General features: G+C 48.3%; 2 long non-coding RNA genes across 2 annotated transcripts; one reads left to right on the forward strand and one right to left on the reverse strand.

Moving 5' to 3' along the window:
* Positions 1-751: 751 nt before the first annotated feature.
* On the reverse strand, positions 752-6,308 carry LOC142069143 (uncharacterized). The gene is made up of 2 exons (XR_012664982.1): positions 5,894-6,308; positions 752-3,813 (listed from the first exon to the last, which is right to left on the reverse strand). It is a non-coding gene; the product is annotated as an uncharacterized LOC142069143 (long non-coding RNA).
* Positions 6,309-14,174: 7,866 nt separating this feature from the next.
* Positions 14,175-19,019, forward strand: LOC142069144 (uncharacterized). The gene is made up of 3 exons (XR_012664983.1): positions 14,175-14,397; positions 18,511-18,592; positions 18,710-19,019. It is a non-coding gene; the product is annotated as an uncharacterized LOC142069144 (long non-coding RNA).
* The last annotated feature ends 781 nt before the right edge of the window (positions 19,020-19,800 follow it).

Consider the following 19,800-nt stretch of genomic DNA (forward strand, 5'->3'; position numbering starts at 1 on the left):
TTGAAACTGTCTAGTCATCAGGAGGTGACACTACAGAAAGATTATGTTCTCATGCAGGACAATGGCATAGTAGTGTCCCCAAATGGGGATTCTTCCATGTCCTGGAAGCATCACTGTCCCATATGTCATCGTCTTAGACACCAGTGTGGAGGGACAGTAGGCTAGGCCGGTGCCGGCTCAGCCAATGCCAGTGCTGATGGAGGAGGCAGCAGAATTGGAGCAGGCAGTGGCTGATGGAGTTCCCTTGAGCAGTAAATCCCTTGAATGGGAAACTAGTCTCCTAGTCACTTGCTATGTTGACATTTGCACATAGTTTTCAAATTTTGGGGAAGAAAGTGATGATTGGTTGGATGGTGCAAAAAGGCTGTGAGAGAAGGATTTAGAAAATCGTCAGTAGACCGTGGCAGAGGGAACACACTCACTCCCTGAACTGTCCACTTCTTGACATTCTAATGTTTGGTGCTTTTAAAATGGCTCTGATATTTTCCTACTGTAACAAAATTAGAAAAGCCACCATGAAATCGGTTTACATTTTCAAGGCTGTCTTCAAAGAGGAAAAGGGCTAGAGACTTAGAAACATCATTTAAAATAAAAAGAGTAACAGTTTCTAGGCTCCACCAAGTCTGTAATCATGACAGAAGACTTCAGTGCTTTCAATGTCAAAGAACTTAACTTCAAGTAACTTTAAAAACTGTAGCCCATTATTCATAAAAGTCCATTGTTGCGGTTCAGTGATGAGACAGAACACAGCTTTTTGCAAGCAAGCAGGCTGGTCAGCGGAGATGGGCTGTTCTGCCCCCCCTGCCTTCCACCTTCTCCTTTTATTATATTTCTCCCCCTAAGCATTACACACTGCTACACAAAGGAATGTATGACGTTGATTCATATGCTTAGTTACCATCCTCTATCTACTACAATCCTGGTTCTCAGGCCTTGAGCCCAGGCTAAAGAAACCTCCCACAGTTGCTGTCCAAACAATCAAGTTCTCAGGGTTCATATCTAGCCCTTGTCCTTGGATAGAGCAATGTGTGCATTGCTCCTAGGAAACAGTCAGGGTGTGCCCCGCCTGCTTCCAGGTGGAATAGCCAGACATTAACCCTTCATCTCCCCTTTTTTGTTTATTGAAGTTGGCCATCTCATGGTAGCCGCCAATTTGTTTTGTCATGCTATTTAACTCCCAGACAGACAAGGACATAACCTGGGGAGCTTTCCAGGGCAAAATTTTACAAAGTCTTAACAAGGAAGGAATACATTGTACACAGCAACAACAAAAATAAGCCCAATGATTACAAACACAAAATAACCAAAAGCTTAACATCTGCAATATAATCATCTAAAAGGGGTACACTTCTTTTACTACAATTGTAACCAGCAAAAGGCAATATAAGTATCATTCTACTAAGACAGCAAAGGGTGCCATCACTTAAATTTGCAGGAATATAATTAAAGGTGCATGAACCACAAGTAAAAACCCATCCTGATGGTAGGATGATATGGCCATAATTATATGAAACATTAACAGCATGGGAACAATTTAAAAGGGATTGAGAAATTTTTTGACAGCCCAATGGCACCTTTGTACTAGTGCAGTTAACTACACGCGCACAGGTGACATTGTGAGCCCCGGCCGGGTGCGGTGTGTGAAGGGATATAGCCGTGCGAGGCAGAGTATAGTTGGCCGGGCCCCAATTAGCCATGCTAACGTACTGGGAGAAAAGATTAGCATAAGCAAAGAGCAGTATCTTATTCTCCTTCGGGCTTGTAACGGGGGAGGCGCTTCCGAGCCAACCCCTACAGGAAATAGCAGGCACAAAAGGCACAATCATCACAGAATTAGCAGTGATTTGGGCGAGAATCGCCACAAACAAAGTCTTAGGAGTTTCTGGCTGCTGATCTGCTGCCAGTTTTCGTTGAGCCGTGGCGACCAATGCTTTTACTGCTCCCCATGTCACGGGCTGGCTTGGGACGTTACGCCTCCTCCGTTTCCGTCCCGCCGTTGTCGACTCGGGGGGCAACGCGGTCTCCTCCAAGGTCAGCTGAAACTCTGGTATGGGATTCGACAGCCCCTGGTGCCATGCCATGTTGTTTAAGTGCTGGTCGCACGCACCGGGCTGGAACCCACAACGGTCCTGCAGGGAGAGACACAGCAGCATATCCCCGACCCCAAGTGATTAGAGGTGCTGGGCCCAGCCACTGTGGATCGGGCAGCTGACGGTAAAAGACACGCGGTCTTTCCAGTACCTCAGATTTGTGAAAATGCCGATCCGCAGGGGTCTGCTGATCTGCATTCAGTATTAAATTATTTAAAGTAAACAAGAGGATATACATCTGTTGTTGAATGTCTCCTAAGGTTCGGAGACGCAGCTCCCCTTGTTTTAATTGTTTATCTAGCAAGGTTTTGAGTGTGCGATTGGCACGTTCAACAATGGCTTGGCCCGTGGAATTATAAGGGATTCCGTGTTTAAGACGGACGTCCCAGCGGGCACAAAAGGTGGAGAGGGCTGCAGAGCAGTAGGCTGGGGCATTATCTGTTTTAATTTGGCAAGGGCGACCCATAACAGAAAAGCAGGCCAGCAAATGGTAAATAACTTTGTTAGTGGCTTCCCCACGTTGTGGGGTTGCCCAAAGGAAGCCTGAATAAGTATCAACGGAAACATGTAAAAATGAATAGGGGCGGAATTGTGGTACATGAGTAACATCCATTTGCCACAGCTGATTTGCTGCGGTACCTCGGGGGTTAACGGCATAAGAAAAAGTAGGAGCAGCAGCAGCACAGTGGGGGCAGGAACGAACAATGGAACGTGCATGATCAGCAGGAATGTGAAACTGCCGGGCCAAAACAGAGGCAGACTGATGAAAAAAGGCATGGCTTTCAATGGGGTCAGAAAAAAGGGAATTTACCTGACCACGCAATGCGCGATCGGCGCGTGCATTGCCCTCAGTGAGTGGCCCAGGCAGAGGGGTATGACTGCGAATATGAGCAACAAAGTAAGGGAAATGACGAGTGGCAAGAAGGTGCTGTAAAGACAAAAACAGGTGAAGGAGGTCTGCATCAACCTGAGGGGTAATGAGGGCAAGGGGTAAATGATCAATTACCTGATAAACATAATGGGTATCCACAATTAAATTAAAGGGACAATCAGCAAAAAGTTGAAAGGCCAAAATAACAGCAGCTAATTCTGAGGGCAAAGGGAGATGGTAAAAAAACAATCTTTTAAATCTAACACACAAAGTTGATCGGTTTGAGGAATTAAATTTGGATTTGGCAAGCCAAATTGCAAGGGGCCCATAGGTTGGATGCGTTTATTTATTTCCCTTAAATCATGTAACAGCCGCCAAGCACCTGATTTTTTCTTAATAACGAACACCGGGGTGTTCCAGGGACTGGTGGAGCTCTCCAATCGCTGTGCTTGCAAATGCTGCTGCACAAGTGAATGAAGTGCTTTTAACTTTTCTAGAGGGAGGGGCCACTGGTCAATCCATACGGGCTCTAAGGATTGCCATACCAAGGGTAAGGCGGAGGGCACGGTGGGTGAGGGAGGGTTTTGGGCCATCAGATGTTAATATCGAGGGTGGTGTCTAACTTTGTAAGTAAATCACGGCCCCAAATATTGAGGTGGACAGGGAGCACAAAAGGGCGGATTGTAGCAAGGGCACGGCCTCCTGGTTTAGAGACCGTGACCCAAGACAAACTTTGGCGCCCGGGTTTGCTACCCCCAATCCCCCACAACTCTTTAGAAGGAACCGTAGGCCAACTAAGCGGCCACTCCAGATCACGAATCACTGTAACGTCAGCTCCAGTGTCCACCAGCCCTGTAAAAGGAACATCATTTAAGAGAAGTGTTAACTGAGGTTTCGAGGGGCAGACTGACATTGTCAGAGCAACAAGTGGAGAAGACGCGCTGTGAGACGGCGAGTGAGACAACGTCGATCCAAAGCCTCCTCCACCCCGAGTTCGATCCTCGGCAGCTGGCACCTGATAGGGGACTAAAATCAATTGTGCAATTGACCGTCCACGCGGGAGCGACTGTGGAAGATGAGTCCACACCTGAACCTTAATAATGCCAGTGTAATCAGCATCAATGACCCCTGGAATGACAAAAAAGCCCTGTTTCCCAGCATGTGAGCGAGGGAGAACAAGACCCACAAAGCCGGCAGGGAGAGGTCCCGTCACCTGTGTAGGTATGGCACAGACCTCCCCTGGCAGTTGAAAGTCAGTGTCCTCCTGCATGATCAAATCAAGCCCTGCACTTCCAGCAGTTGCTGCCCTCATAGAGTCTACGGATTCCAAGGCAGAGGAGCGATTGCCTGAGTAGGAAACACCCCTGTTTGGCCCTGGGTTCGGGGGGGACCCGTCGCGCGGTTTCCCGACCCGCCACGACACTGATTAGCCCAGTGATAACCTTTCCCACACTTGGGGCACTTCTTTGAGGGTCGGGCTGGTGCCTTAGATGAGCGGCACTCCCGCTGAAAATGACCCTCCTTTCCACAGCGGTAACAGCACTTCCCCTCCTTCCCAGTTTTTCTGAGGGCGGCAGCCAGAACTCCAGCCTTGTGGGCTTGTGTGCCAATGTTCTGGCACGCCCGCAGCATGTCTGAGAGCTCTAAAATACCAGAGACTTGTGCTGCCTGGAGAGCACGGCGGCAATCCTCATTTGCATTTTCAACTGCCAATTTTAACAGGAGCTCGTGAGCTGCCTCAGTGTTATCCACCTGTCGGAGGATAGCCTCCTGCAATCTGTTGGTAAAATCCAAAAAGGACTCTAAGGCACCCTGACGGATACTGACAAAGCTTTTGGTAGGCTTGCCTGAATCCGGGACCTTCTTGAAAGCATGCTGGGCACAGGTGGAGATAATGGGGAAGACGGCCTGAGGGAGTTGAGACTGCATCCCAATAGTAGCAAACTGGCCCTCCCCTGCCAAATGCTCATAAATGATACCTTGCTCTCTATATACCTGGGCTTGGCGTTCTGCCATCTGCCGATACTCACTAAGCCAAATAACATACTGACTGGGTGACAACATCATGCGCAGCAGCGTTTTCCAATCCTCAGGGATTAGGGAGTACCCAGTACCCATCCCTTCAATGAGACCACGCACAAAGGTGCTAGTCAGGCCAAATTCACGAATTGCTTTCTTTACCTCTCTAACCACCGAGTATGGCAGAGTGGTCCAGGTGCCCACGGGGTTGCCCTGGTCATCATTCTGCCAGGTCACCGGGCAAACGGAGACCAGATCAGCCAGCTCCTCTGCTGTAAGATCTGATCGAGCTTTCGCTGCGTGAACCATTTGTTGCACCAGCGAAAGCTTCTGAGCAGATGCAGATGACTCTCCGGGGGGCCCCATGGGGGGAGGGTGATCACACACCGGCTCCGGTGGGGAAGGCCAGGGAGGCGGTGGTAATAGAGGCACTGGGGGCGAAGCAGGGGGAGGGATGGCTGCAGGAGCGGACGGGGGTGGCAGGATCGGCAGCTCCTCTGTTGGGGCTGGAGAGGGCCTTTCCGAGGCGACACGCTGTGTCGCATCGCCAGGAGTGGGGATGGCTGCAGGGGCGGACGGGGGCGGCGAGAGCACCAGCCTCGCGAGGGAGGGTCTGTCCGAGGCGACACGCTGTACCACGTCGCGGCAGAGGTGCCAGGCATGTAAAGCCTGCACGGGTGCCCGAGGCTCTTTGTGCAATGTCTGGCCCAATCGCTCCCAGTCCGCTAGCTTAAGGCTTCCAGCTTCAGGATACCACGGGCACTTGGCACGCACCTCCTGTAGCAGGAGAGTGAGTTCTCGAGCCGGGCAGTCATGCTGAGCCTTACGCAGCAAATACTGCAGCTCATTACGGTGTTGCACTTGCAAAGCAGAGAGGGAGCTTCCCATACTTACCACAATGAAAAATACTCACCAGGATCCACGAAGTGGATGAGTGACGCGTCTGAAACCCTTGCCGGGCGAGGTGAGTGCTGAGGGCCCCACGTTTGGGCGCCAGTTGTTGCGGTTCAGTGATGAGACAGAACACAGCTTTATGCAAGCAAACAGGCTGGTCAGCGGAGATGGGCTGTTCTGCCCCCCCGCCTTCCACCTTCTCCTTTTATTATATTTCTCCCCCTAAGCATTACACACTGCTACACAAAGGAATGTATGACGTTGATTCATATGCTTAGTTACCATCCTCTATCTACTACAATCCTGGTTCTCAGGCCTTGAGCCCAGGCTAAAGAAACCTCCCACAGTTGCTGTCCAAACAATCAAGTTCTCAGGGTTCATATCTAGCCCTTGTCCTTGGATAGAGCAATGTGTGCATTGCTTCTAGGAAACAGTCAGGGTGTGCCCTGCCTGCTTCCAGGTGGAATAGCTAGACATTAACCCTTCAGTACCATGAATTTCTATAGAGGCAATATGATATTTTCTGTCTTATTATCTATCCCTTTCCTAATGAATCCCAACATTCTGTTTGCTTTTTTGACTGCCGCTGCACATTGAGTGGATGTTTTCAGAGAACTATCCACAATGACTCCAAGATCTCTCTCTAGTGATAACAGCTAATTTAGATGCCACCATTTTATATGTATAGTTGGGATTATATTTTCCAATGTGCTAATTACTTTGCATTTATCAACATTTAATTTCAGCTGCCATTTTGTTGCCCAGCAGTCACCCAGTTTTGTGAGATTCCTTTGTAATTCCTTCACAGTTAGCTTTGGACATAACTATCTTGAGTAGTTTTGTATCCTCTGCAAATTTTGCTGCCTCACTCTTTAACCCTTTTTCCAGATCATTTTTTGTATATGTTGAACAGCACTGGTCACAGTACAGACCACTGGAGGACACCACTATTTACCTCTCTCCATCCCTAAAACTGACCATTTATTCCTACCCTTAGTTTCCTATCTTTTAAGCAGGTATTGGTCCATGAGAGGACCTTCCCTCTTATCCCATGACAGCTTACTTTGCTTAAGATCCTTTGGTGAGAGACCTTGTCAAAGGCTTTCTGAAAATCTAAGTACACTATATCCACTGGATCATCCTTGTCCACATGCTTGTTGACCCCCTCAAAGAATTCTAGTGGATTGGTGAGGCATGATTTCCCTTTACAAAAAACATGTTGACTCTTCCCTGACAAATCATGTTAATCTATGTGTCTGATAATTCTGTTCTTTACTGTCGTTTCAACCAATTTGCCTGGTACTGAAGTCAGGCTTACCAGCCTGTAATTGCCAGGATGGCCTCTGGAGCCCTTTTTTAAAGTTGGCATCACATTAGTTATCCTCCAGTCATCTGGTACAGAAGCTGATTTAAACAATAGGTTATATACCAGTAGTTCTGCAATTTCACGTTTGAGTTCCTTCAGAACTCTTGGGCAAATTCCAAAACCTCCACTATTGACACCTCAGTCTGGGACAGTTCCTCAGATTTGTCACCTAAAAAGAATGGCTACAGCATCGTTCCTGGAGTGGCTAAAACTTCCCACCAATGGCAGGAGAGAGACTCCACTATATTGCCCATTGGTTGCTTCACTTTTATCACTGATGGCAGAATATGTGCAAATTTTGGGGAGAGACTGGTATTTTAAAGGACACCGTCAATTTGAAATCTAATCAGTTAGAAAAGCTCTAGCAACTGCTAGTTTTGTTAACAACCTGCTCTGACTCACACTTCCATAGGGTGTAGTCCTACTGATGTCAGTAGTTTACACTGCTGTAACACCAGTGTGACTGGGAGGACAATCAGACACTTTCAGTTCTGGTCCCCAGACGGACTTGGGACCGGTTTAACTAAATCAATTTCAAAATCAGCTTAGTTAAATCAGGGAAACACCCTAGTAGGGATGCAAAATAAAATAAAATAAAATAAAATAAGAATAAGGAGCTATTTTCTCCCTCCATCCTCAGAATCCAACATTTTATGGGAGTGAGGGAGAAAACTCCTGACTGGGACGTCAGCTAAAAATCTCCATGATCTGAGTGTGACGTTCCCCTGGTGTTATCTGGACCAGTGATCTGCTAGATCACTCCAGTCCTTGACTCTGGGAGCCAGCCTTACCCTGATCTGCTGTGAGAACCCCCACTCCTGGGCTGTTCACACATAGCCTCTGGCATGTAAGCTGCTCCTTGGATTGTGCAACCAAATTACACTAGCCAAAATCTCCGGTCCAAGACACAACCCTAGGAACCGTCTTGCAGTGTCCAGTTATGCCCACTGGATGCTGCAAGCTTATATGAGTTTGTCAGTTTAACAAAGAAATTGATATGCACCAGGCTTGTTATTTCCAGGGGAGTCTCTGACACGCTTCAAATCAAATGCACTGCTTCAGGTAGAATAAATAAACAGATTTATTAGGTATAAAGATAGATTTTAAGTGATTATAAGTCAAAGCATAACAAGTCAGATTTGGTCAAATGAAATAAAAGCAAAACGCATTTTAAGCTGATCTTAACACTTTCAGTGCCCTTACAAACTTAGATGCTTCTCACCACAGGCTGGCTGGTTGCTTTTCAGCCAGGTTCTCCACTTTGATCAGCGCTTCAGTCACTTGGTGGTGGTGTCTGTAGATGTAGGTGGAACAGAGAGAGCATGGCAAATGTCCCTCCCTTTTATCATGTTCTTTCTTCCCTCTTGGCTTTGCCCGCCCCCTTCAGAGTCAGGTGAGCATTACCTCATCACAGTCCCAAACTGACCAACAGAAGGGGGGGTGACTCACTGGAGAGTCCAACAGATCCTTTTGTTGCTGCCTAGGCCAGCGTCCTTTGTTCCTGTGAGGCTGGGCTGGGTTTGTCCCATACATGCCCTGATGAGGTGTGAACTGCCTCTCTGCTCTTGGAGAGTTTTTTCCTGGGCTTATTTTAAGCCATGAAGAAACATTTTCAGCCTCATAACTACATACATGAAATTATAACCTATAACATTACTATAACGCTGCGGTAACAACAATTACTATAACATCACTATAACAACAGTGCTCAGTGCATTATGAGCCTTCCAAAGACACCCAACAAACTTTGCATTGCATACCACACAATCACTTTATAAAGATGAACATGGGGGTGTAGAGTGGTCCCACAAGGTACAGAATGTCACACTGAGTCAGGGCTAGTCTACACTGGCAATGCTTAAATGTTTTTTCACACCCCTGAGCGAGAAAGTTGTAGTGTTGCAAATTACCACTGTAGACAAGCCCTCAGTGTCAAATCCAAAGAAAGAATTTGAAAACAGAGATGCGGTCAGTGAGGTAATATCTTGTATTGGACCAACCTCTGTTGGTGGAAGGGACAAGCTTTGGAGATACAACAGAGCTCTTCTGCAGGTCAAGAGGTTCAGAGGTCAAAATAAAAAATGTGGGAGAAAGAAAGGGCATTTCGCTGACATGCTACACCCCAACTTCCTGCAGTGTCCTGAGATTTCCAGCTAGATAGAACTGGAAGTTCTCCTCTGCCCTGCTCACACTACCATTGGCTCTTAGTAAAGAGATTTTCTATAAGGGGGCTGGTTAAACCAAGGCACAGTGCAGCTCAGTGCAATGTAACAGAGACGCAGCCCTCTCAGTGGTAGGTTAGTTCTGCCCAGGATGGGGCTAGACACTGGTTTGAGGTTTGATCCCCTGGGTCCTTTCCTGCATTGGGAGGTTGCTACACACTGCACTGGCCCATCCTGTCTGTTCCCTGCACACATGGGAGGGGTAAGCTAAGGCAGCGTTTCTCAAATACCAGGGGCTTTTCTTGTGGCCACAGCCTCCTGGGCTGTGATAGGGGGGATGGGGGCCAAAGCAGAAGCCCCTCCCCCTCCCTGTTGCTCCTGGATGCACCACCTTGGTGTTGGCTGCTGGGGCTGCAAACAGGGGTTGGGCCCTGCCCCCCTTTGGAGACAGCGGGGGCACAATGCTGGAGGAGCAGGCAGCTGGTGAGTTCCCCACCTTCCCAGGGGTGGTGGGGCTCAGGCTTTGAGCTTCACCCCTAGAGTGATGCAGGGGGGGCAGCAGGCTCCGGCTGCCTGGCTTCAGGCTCCATCCCTGTCCCCTGGCCATAGGGCTTTGGGCTCTGGCTATGGGGCTTCAGACTCCAGCCCGCCAACTATCTGTCCTGCCCCCCCCATCTCTATCGCCCCTGGCCCCTACTGCCTACCCTGACCTCCCCCCATCCTGGGCTTAATTTGTCTCCAGGCTTGCCGGGGCTGAGTAAGTCTGTTGTAAGAAGTGATACATTTATGTTTGTTAATGTGTGCATATTTATGTTTTTCTTAAAGCTAATTAAGTATTTTAGGAAAAAGCGTGAGAGCAGCCACCAGAAGAGTTGGTGGCCACACTGTGAGGGGCCACTGGCCTCCTTGTTCTTTTTGTCCAATCCAGGAGCAGTATGCTAATAAAGTGTATGGCCACGCCCCTGGTGTATTGTTGCAGTGCAGTCCCTTTCTGGTTGGCTGGCTACCTCGTGTGCTTCCCCTTGCACCAGCAAGGGGGGAAGACATGATGTGCGTGAAATGGGGAGTTGGGGCTCCCCCCTCAGTAATAGACCACCAGGCCTTACTGAGCTGCTTGTTTTGGTGCGGCTTGGGCTTGTTTTTGAAAGGCAGGGTCGCACATTTATCTCATGAGACTTGGCAACTTTCTGTATATTTCAGTCCAGCAGCAAGCACACCACAACAAACACACACACACACACAACAAAGGGATGCAGCAGATTTTCCATCACTTTAAATCAAGACTGGATGCCTACATCACTACATGATCCTGCCCATCAGTTCCCGGAGGGAGTCAAAGTCTGCTTTTCTGAAGTCCAGGGTCTGTATTCTGCTGCTCTCCTTTCTTCCCTGTGTCAGGATCCTGAACTTGACCATCTCGTGGTCACTGCCTCCCAGGTTCCCATCCACTTTTGCTTCCCCTACTAATTCTTCCCGGTTTGTGAGCAGCAGGTCAAGAAGAGGTCTGCCCCTAGTTGGTTCCTCCAGCACTTGCACCAGGAAATTGTCCCCTACACTTTCCAAAAACCTCCTGGATTGTCTGTGCACCGCTGTATTGCTCTCCCAGCAGATATCAGGGTGATTGAAGTCTCCCATGAGAACCAGGGCCTGCGATTTAGTAACTTCCGTGAGTTGCCAGAAGAAAGCCTCGTCCATCTCATCCCCCTGGTCTGGTGGTCTATAGCAGACTCCCACTACGATATCACCCTTGTTGCTCACACTTCTAAATTTAATCCAGAGACTCTCAGGTTTTTCTGCAGTTTCATACTTGAGCTCTGAGCAGTCATACTGCTCCCTTACATACAATGCAACTCCCCGACCTTTTCTGCCCTGCCTGTCCTTCCTGAACAGTTTATATCCATCCATGACAGTACTCCAGTCATGTGAGTTATCCCACCAAGTCTCTGTTATTCCAATCACATCATAATTCCTTGACTGTGCCAGGACTTCCAGTTCTCCCTGCTTGTTTCCCAGGCTTCTTGCATTTGTGTATAGGCACTTGAGATAAGTCGCTGATCGTCCCTCTTTCTCAGTATGAGGCAGGAGCCCTCCCCTCTTGCGCGCTCCTGCTCGTGCTTCCTCTCGGTATCCCACTTTCCCACTTACCTCAGGGCTTTGGTCTCCTTCCCCCGGTGAACCTAGTTTAAAGCCCTCCTCACTAGGTTAGCCAGCCTGCTTGCAAAGATGCTCTTCCCTCTCTTTGTTAGATGGAGCCCATCTCTGCCTAGCACTCCTCCTTCTTGGAACACCATCCCATGGTCAAAGAATCCAAAGCCTTCTCTCCGACACCACCTGCGTAGCCATTCGTTGACTTCCATGGTCTCTACCCAAGCCTTTTCCTTCCATGGGGAGGATGGACGAGAATACCACTTGTACCTCAAACTCCTTTATCCTTTTTCCCAGAGCCATGTAGTCTGCAGAGATCCGCTCAAGGTCATATCAGAATACAGTATAGACAGGGACTGTTGATTACATTGTCCACTCTACTCATACATATGTAAATACACAAAAACACAGACATGATCTCCCACATGTCTTCGGTGGGTTATTTATTTTGCAGGATGTTTAACCCTTTCTAGACATGCGTCACACCCCCAATGTGAGACTGGTGTGGAAGGGCGAAATTAGAGCTCCTGGATACACCTCAAGGATCTCCCAAGATTGGTACGAGCTGTGTTTACATTGAATTCTTTTTAAGGCGAAATTATTGAGGCATGCTTTGGCCCCAGCCAAAAACTTAGTCCATACTTTGTGAAACACTTTAATGATTCCAGGGTTTGGTCTATGTGTTGACTTAACAAAGCCATTAATGTTCTTTAAAGAGCACTTACTCCCGCAGTCACCAATTTCCACTTGTTTTTAAGTGGACTTGGCTTGTAATTTCTTTGAGTTGCTTGTTTTGGGGCTTTTCCGGCTCTTTAAGGGGCTTGTTGCTTCTTGTTCTGGGCTTCCTGCTTGAAGTGGCTCATTGATTGTTGCTTGTTTTGAGCTTCCAAAGGAGTGGCTGCTGCTTTTTTTTGAATTTCCCTCTGGAGAGCTCCTGGTTGCACAATCCCTCTAACCAAAAGAAAGGATCTGGAGGAGACTGAGAGTCCCCAGGACCAATGGGGAGAGGCCAATGCTCCAGGTCAGCCCGACTGACAGGGCACTACAGGCCAAAGAGGGAAGAGATTCAGGGAACCAAGAGCCCGGGAGTGGGAGAACCGACACTTACTCCATGCACTTTGGATAATCCCCCTCTCAAAGCACAAAGCTGCCATGTACCCACTCTCTCCTCCATGCCTATCTTTAACATGCATGTTTTAACATCTGAGAGGGGAGGTTGCAGAGGAAGGCTCAGAGTTCCCTTTCTGCTGTACTACCGGCGGTTTAGTCCTTTCATAACCATTAGTTTCAAAGGAACCTAATCTGTGGGAAACTGTGCTTAGTTCCTTTGGCCGGTTTCTAAATCCAACTAGAAGGGGCCAGTTTACTTCTCCCCCCCTCACACCCCGCCCTCCTTTTAAATTAAAAGCATAGTGCTTTACCTGCAGGCCATGTGTTTACTTAGCGCTCCTAGAGTGGTGTGGGGGGTAGGGGGGAGCAGAGAGAGGTGCGAGCCCTTGGTTGGGAGCCTGGGGGGAGGGGCTGGAGAGGCGCGATCGTGGTTGGGAAACTGGAGGGAGGGACAGAGCAGAGATGAGAAGAGGCAGCGGGAAAGGGGAAGTGGAACCAGGAGCTCAGGGTGGCTGGCCGAGGGGGTGGGGAGCTCAAGTCACCTCTTACTGAGCTGCTTGTTTTCAGGCGGCTTGGGCTTGTTTTTGAAAGGCAGAGTCACATATTTATCTCGTGAGACTTGGCAACTTTCTGTATATTTCAGTCCAGCAGCAAGCACACCACAACAAACACAAACACACACACAACAGACGACAAAGGGATGCAGTAGATTTTCCATCACTTTAAATCAAGACTGGATGCTTACGTCACTGGGTGAAATTCTCAGGTCTGCGTTATGCACGAGGTCAAACAAGACTAACACAAGGGTGCCTAGTGGCCTTAACATCTATGACAGCTTTAATGCCTTTTGATATCCATTGAGAGAAGCTGCCCAGAGGGTCAGAGGCTTCTTTGAGACTTGAAAACAGAGGAGTCCCACTGCTAGGGGGGTGGAAGCAATCGCCCAGGGGCCTAGTTCTGAGGCGTGTTGCTAGGCCCTTGCTGGGGATTGTGGGGCCTGCACTGAAGAACGCTGTATGTGCTAAGTATGGATTCTGTGGAGATCTGGTGAAGGACAGTATGGAACATTTCCCCCTTTTACACTGAAGTCCCCAAATGGAGACTGTAAAGTTCAGAATTCTGCGGCTGCTGCCACCCCACTCTGCGGCCCGTACTCTCCTTCTCATGCCTTTCCTGCTAACTCCATTGGTTAGTCCGTAGGACGAGCTCATGGGCAATACCGAGCCAACAGTTACACTGGGAGCAGGGACTTGCCTGAAGGACAGCTGGAGCTCTGCAAGGCATCGGCAGCCCTAGCTCCACTCCCAGGGCCTATAGCCGGCCCGCACAGCCCACCAGCCGTATTGGAGCCTTGTGCATTATTGCCTCTCCAGACAGCCATCAAGAAAAGCTAAAGTTGCGAGTGTAACGCAACAAGTGTCCGTATTGCATCAGGCGTCACCGTTCTGCTGCAATGTTGTGAAACCCCGTTGTGTCAGCATTACATGCTCCGCATTGCAGCAGGGGGCAGGGAGTGTCTGCAGCAGCCCGATGAGCAGAGGAGATACTGATTGTCCGCGAAAGGGCAACGAAATGGTTCTCCTGTGGCCCTGCAGCATTTCAATGTCGGCAAGCCCTAGCTCACCCAAGGGCTCTGTTAGTTCTCTGAGTCCGTACAGAGCTGTCCCCCGCCCAGGCCACAGGAGAGCCAGGCTGGCCCCGAGCTGCAACCGGCTGAAGGGAGACGCCATTTTGGGACAGGTGAGCACCCTGAACTGATCAGCTCCCCCAGCTGGCAACCCACAGACAGCCCATGGGCTGTGCCCTCGTCCCCCGCCCCCAGCGCGTGCACGCAGCCCCCCAGTTCTATCCTACTACTCGCTAGAAGCAAACACAGCCGGAAGTTACCCTGGAACCCCACCCACCACCACAGCGGGTACTGGGGGTGATGCAGCCCTCCCCTCGCAGCGTGTCACCCCCTCACCCCGCGTCCCTTCTCTCCCCCAGCTCCCTCCTCCCCACCCCATTTCCCCTGCACCCCAAGATGGGTCTCTAAGTCCCCACCCCACCCATCTTCCCCCATCCCCTCCCCTCAGTATCTCCCTTCCCCAGGCCGGTCTATGGGGCTGGGTCTCTCCCCTCTCCTCACTAGCCCCAGAAATCAGACACTCGCTGGCCAGTGTAGTGTTGGAAACTGCTCCCCATAGGAATGTGCTACCTGGAGCAGTTACTGATATGTAATGGATTGTAAGAAACTGCTGTCTGATGTAGCAAATGCCTGCGGGTAGCACTTTTTCCCCTGCACTCCTTTGTTGTCCCCTGCACTCATAGTAGGACAAAGTATTATCTAGACCATTCCTGACACGTGTTTGTCCAGCCCGCTCTTAAAAATCTCCACTGATGGAGATTCCACAACCTCCCTAGGCAATTTATTCCAGTGCTTAACCACCCTGACAGTTAGGAAGTTTTTCCTAATGTCCAACCTAAACCTCCCTTGCTGCAATTTAAGCTCATTGGTTCTTGTCCTATCCTCAGAGGTTAAGGAGAACAATTCTTCTCCCTCCTCCTTGTAACAACCTTTTATGTACTTGAAAAGGGTTATCATGTTTCAGTCTTCCCTCATAGGTCATGTTTTCTAGATCTTTAATCATTTTTGTTGCTCTTCTCTGGACTTTCTCCAATTTGTCCACATCTTTCCTGAAATGTGGCACCCAGAACTGAACACAATACTCCAGGTGAGGCCTAATCAGCGTGGAATAGAGCGGAAGAATTACTTCTCTTGACTTGCTTACAGCACTCCTGCTAATACATCCCAGAATTATGTTCCCTTTTTTTTTTCAGCAGTGTTACGCTGTAGACTCATATTTAGCTTCTGATCCATTATTACCCCCAGATCCCTTTCCGCAGTACTCCTTCCTAGAAAGTCATTTCCAATTTTGTATACATGCAACTGATTGTTCCTTCCTAAGTGGAGTACTTTGCACTTGTCCTTATTGAATTTCATCCTATTTACTTCAGAACATTTCTCCAGTTTGTCCAGATCATTTTGAATTTTCATCCCATCCTCCAAAGCACTTACAACCCCTCCCAGCGTGGTATCAGTCGCAAAAATTATAAGTGTACTCTCTATGCCATTATCTAAAGCATTGATGAAGATACTGAACAGAAACGTATCCAAAACTGATCCCTGCAGGACCCCACTCATTATGCCCTTCCCACATACTGTGAACCACTGATAACTACTCTCTGGGAACAGTTTTCCAGTTAGCTTTGCACCCACCTTATTGTAGCTCCATCTAGGTTGCATTTCCCTAGTTTGTTTATGAGAAGGTCAGTGCGACACAGTATCAAAAACTTTACAAAATTCAGAATACCATGTCGACCACTTCCCCCCATCCACGAGGCTTGTTACCCTGTCAAAGAAAGCTATCAGGTTGGATTGACACAGATTTGTTCTTGACAAATCCATGCTGAGTGTTACTTATCATCTTATTTTCTTGTAGATGTTTGCAAACTGATTGCTTAATTATTTTCTCTATTATCTTTCCGGGTACCCAAGTTAAGCTGACTGCTCTGTAATTCCCTGGGTTGTCCTTATTTCCCTTTTTTATAGATGGGCACTATAATTGCCCTTTTCCAGTCTTCTGGAATCTCTCCCATCTTCCATGACTTTTCAAAGATAATTGCTAATGGCTCAGATATGTCCTCAGTCACCTCCTGGAGTATTCTAGGACGCATTTCATCAGACCCTGGTGACTTGAAGACATCTAATTTGTCTAGTCATTTTTAACTTGTTCTTTTCCTATTTTTGCCTCTAATCCTACCTCATTTTCACTGGCATTCACTATGTTAGACATCCAATCACCACCAACCTTCTTGGTGAAAACTGAAACAAAGAAGTTATTAAGCACTGCTTCCAGTTCCACATTTTCTGTTTCAGTAACTCCTCACTTAACGGTTCATGTTATTTTGTTGCTGATCAGTTAGGGAACATGCTCGTTTCAAGTTGTGTAATACTCCCTTATAACATTGTACGGCAGCCGCCTGCTTTGTCCGCTGCTTGCAGGAAGAGCAGCCCGTTGGAGCAAGCTGGTGGGGGCTTGGAACCAGGGTGGGCCGGCAGCCCCCCATTGGCTCCCCTACGTTCCCTGTGGGGCAGCCTTCCAGCAGGCTGTCAATTGCTGGATAGTTCAGCTGTCCCTCCCCCCACTGCCCTGGGCTGCTCCTGCCCTCTGCCTTGGAGCTGCTCCCAGGAGCCTCCTGCTTGCTGTGCAGGGGGGAGGGAAGAGGGGTGCAAATGTCAGGGTGTCCCCCTCCCCTGGCTCCTGCCCCCCATCTCCACAGAGTGGGGGAGGGAGGGAAGACACAACAGGCCTCAGGACGGAGGGAGCTTGCAGGTAGCAGCTGCAGTCTCAACTTGCTGATCTACTTAAAAAGGCAATGTACTTAGAGTGGGGTCAACGTACTTTAAGGGGCAATGCACGTCTCTCTCTCTCACACACACATTCACACACACGGTGTGTGTCTCTGTCTCTCTCTGCCATGCTGTGCCTCCTCCCTCCATTTGTGCAACCTTGTAGAGTGTGAGGCTACATTAACAATGTGTTAACCCTTGAGGGCTCAGCCGAGTGCTGGTTCATCACTTAGCAGTAAGGCATCCCCTGGGAAATATCCCACCCCCTTCCCCTCTGACTTCACCCCCTCAACCAAGCTTCACACTCATCACTGCTGTGCACAGTATTAAATTGGTTGTTTAAAACGTATACCAGCGGTTCTCAAAACTTTGTACTGGTGACCCCTTTCACATAGCAAGCCTCTGAGTGCGACCCCCCCCTCATAAATTAAAAACACTTTTTTATATATTTAACACCATTATAAATGCTGGATGCAAAGCGGGGCTTGGAGTTCAGGCTGACAGCTCAGAACCTCCCCCGCCCCCCCATGTAATCACCTCATGACCTCCGCTGAGGAAGGAAACGTCTTTCCCCCCAAAATCCCCCCAACACCCCCTACACCCCCTTTTCTGGGGAAGGCTTGATAAAAATCCTCACCAATTTGCATAGGTGAACACAGACCCAAACCCTTGGATCTTAAGAACAATGAAAAAGCAATCAGGTTCTTAAAAGAGAAATTTAATTAAAGAAAAAGTAAAAGAATCACCTCTGCAAAATCAGGATGGTAAATACCTTGCAGGGTAATCAGATTCAAAACACAGAGAATCCCTCTAGGCAAAACCTTAAGTTACAAAAAAACACAAACAGGAATATACATTCCATTCAGCACAGCTTATTTTATCAGCCATTTAAACAAAACAGAATCTAACGCATATCTAACTAGATTGCTTATTAACCCTTTACAGGAGTTCTGACCTACATTCCTGCCCTGGTCCCAACAAAAGCATCACTCAGACAGAGAGAACCCTTTGTCCCCCTCACCCCTCTCTAGCTTTGAAAGTATCTTTTCTCCTCATTGGTCATTTTGGTCAGGTGCCAGCGAGGTTATCTTAGCTTCTTAACCCTTTACAGGTGAAAGGGTTTTTCCTCTGGCCAGGAGGGATTTAAAGGTGTTTACCCTTTATATTTATGACAGCTTGTCTCTGCATCACCCGCTCAGGTCAGGAACATGCTTACTTGGTTAGCTGACACTTATTGTGTTTGTATTCTGCCAAGGCCTACTCTGGATCATACTTAGCTCCAGCAAGGATACATTATGACTAAAATAGTGTGTAAGGAGCGGTGCTAACTCTCCTGAGTTAGCATTAATAACAGCAATGGTAAGGTTCAGCCTACCAGTCCGTGCTTCTCCAAATTATTAGTAATTTGGGGGATAAAATTACTTCATGCTCAACACCTTAAAACAACCTTTTTGTTCCAGGTTGCATCCAAAAACACTGCAGAACTCCTTCCAATGGATTATTTGACGTGATCCTCAGAAGATGCGTCTATCACAGGAGTGGGTGGGTAAGGTTTTGTGGCCTGCGATGTGCAGAAGGTCAGACTAGAGGATCATGATGGTCCCTTTTGGCCTTGAAGTCTGAGCTTTGCTTAACAACTTTCTGTTACTTCCTTTGCAGGAACGTTCCTGGGGCCTATGGACAGACTCTCACTGAGCACTGACTGATCAGATAAGTATTATCCAATCACTCTCCAATTGCTCAAAGAAACTCTAATCCCACTCTTGGTTCTCTGTAGAATACAACTGATTCTTAGAGGATCTTTCTGATCTCTCCCCTCAGGTTCGGCTCAGAAACCAGCTCATCATTTCTCCCAGTAAATGACAATCAGTTTATTTGACTACTGGGGAGGATTAGGCTGCCCATCATTGGCTGGGATTTCTAATAGCTATGAAGGGGTCAGGAATCTCAGAAACAGGCATGAATCAGGTGAGTGGCTTCCCTTCTGAATGACCGCAGGGGATTCAGGCCTGGCTGCTCTGGTGAAGGTTGCAAACCAGTTTACTTTATAGCTCCCCTGTTCTCAGATGCTCCTAAGTTTGTTGATTTCCCAGAGCCGGGAGGGAGCAAGGCCTAGATCCTCAAAAGGTATTTAGGTGCCTAATCCAAAATCTGGAGGACTGTTTTAGTTTGATCCAAGCAGTGTGCCTGCCTAGTAGATGGAGTGGGGCCCTCCAGTTGTAAAGAGGTTCTTTGGCTGTGGGCTCCTCTCTTCATGAGTAGCTGAGAGCATGATGTGAAGCTACAGCTGGTTTTACGGTTCAAGTGTTTTCAGGCGAGGAGGGTTGTGAATGGGTGTCAAACAGCTGCATTTGTACCTCCCCAATTGAGACTGGGGTCCCAGCTAGATGGCAGGTCTCGAGGATTGGGGGCCCTGGTATGGAAAAAGTTGTAGACCTGTCATGGTTATAACTATGAATCTGTCCAAGTACTGAGACCAGGAGTGAGTCTATTTGTGAGTGGGATTGATCAGAGCCAGATTAAGGCATAAACATTATTGACCCTGACCAGGGCCCTGGCTCCTACCTGGAGTCATGTGATTACCTCAGACTGTTTTGTTGTTGTTGTTTGTTTGAAAAGTTTTGTGTCCTTAGGAAGAAAAGACCGGAACTGTGACTTGACTGTAAGCAACACAGAAACATCTGCGTGAGTCTGCAGAGAGCCTGAGACCATTCTCTGAATTGGGAGGAGCTGCTCCATGCATCTCAATG

This window comes from Caretta caretta, chromosome 14 (assembly GCF_965140235.1).
Source record: "Caretta caretta isolate rCarCar2 chromosome 14, rCarCar1.hap1, whole genome shotgun sequence".
Classification (NCBI taxonomy): domain Eukaryota; kingdom Metazoa; phylum Chordata; order Testudines; family Cheloniidae; genus Caretta; species Caretta caretta.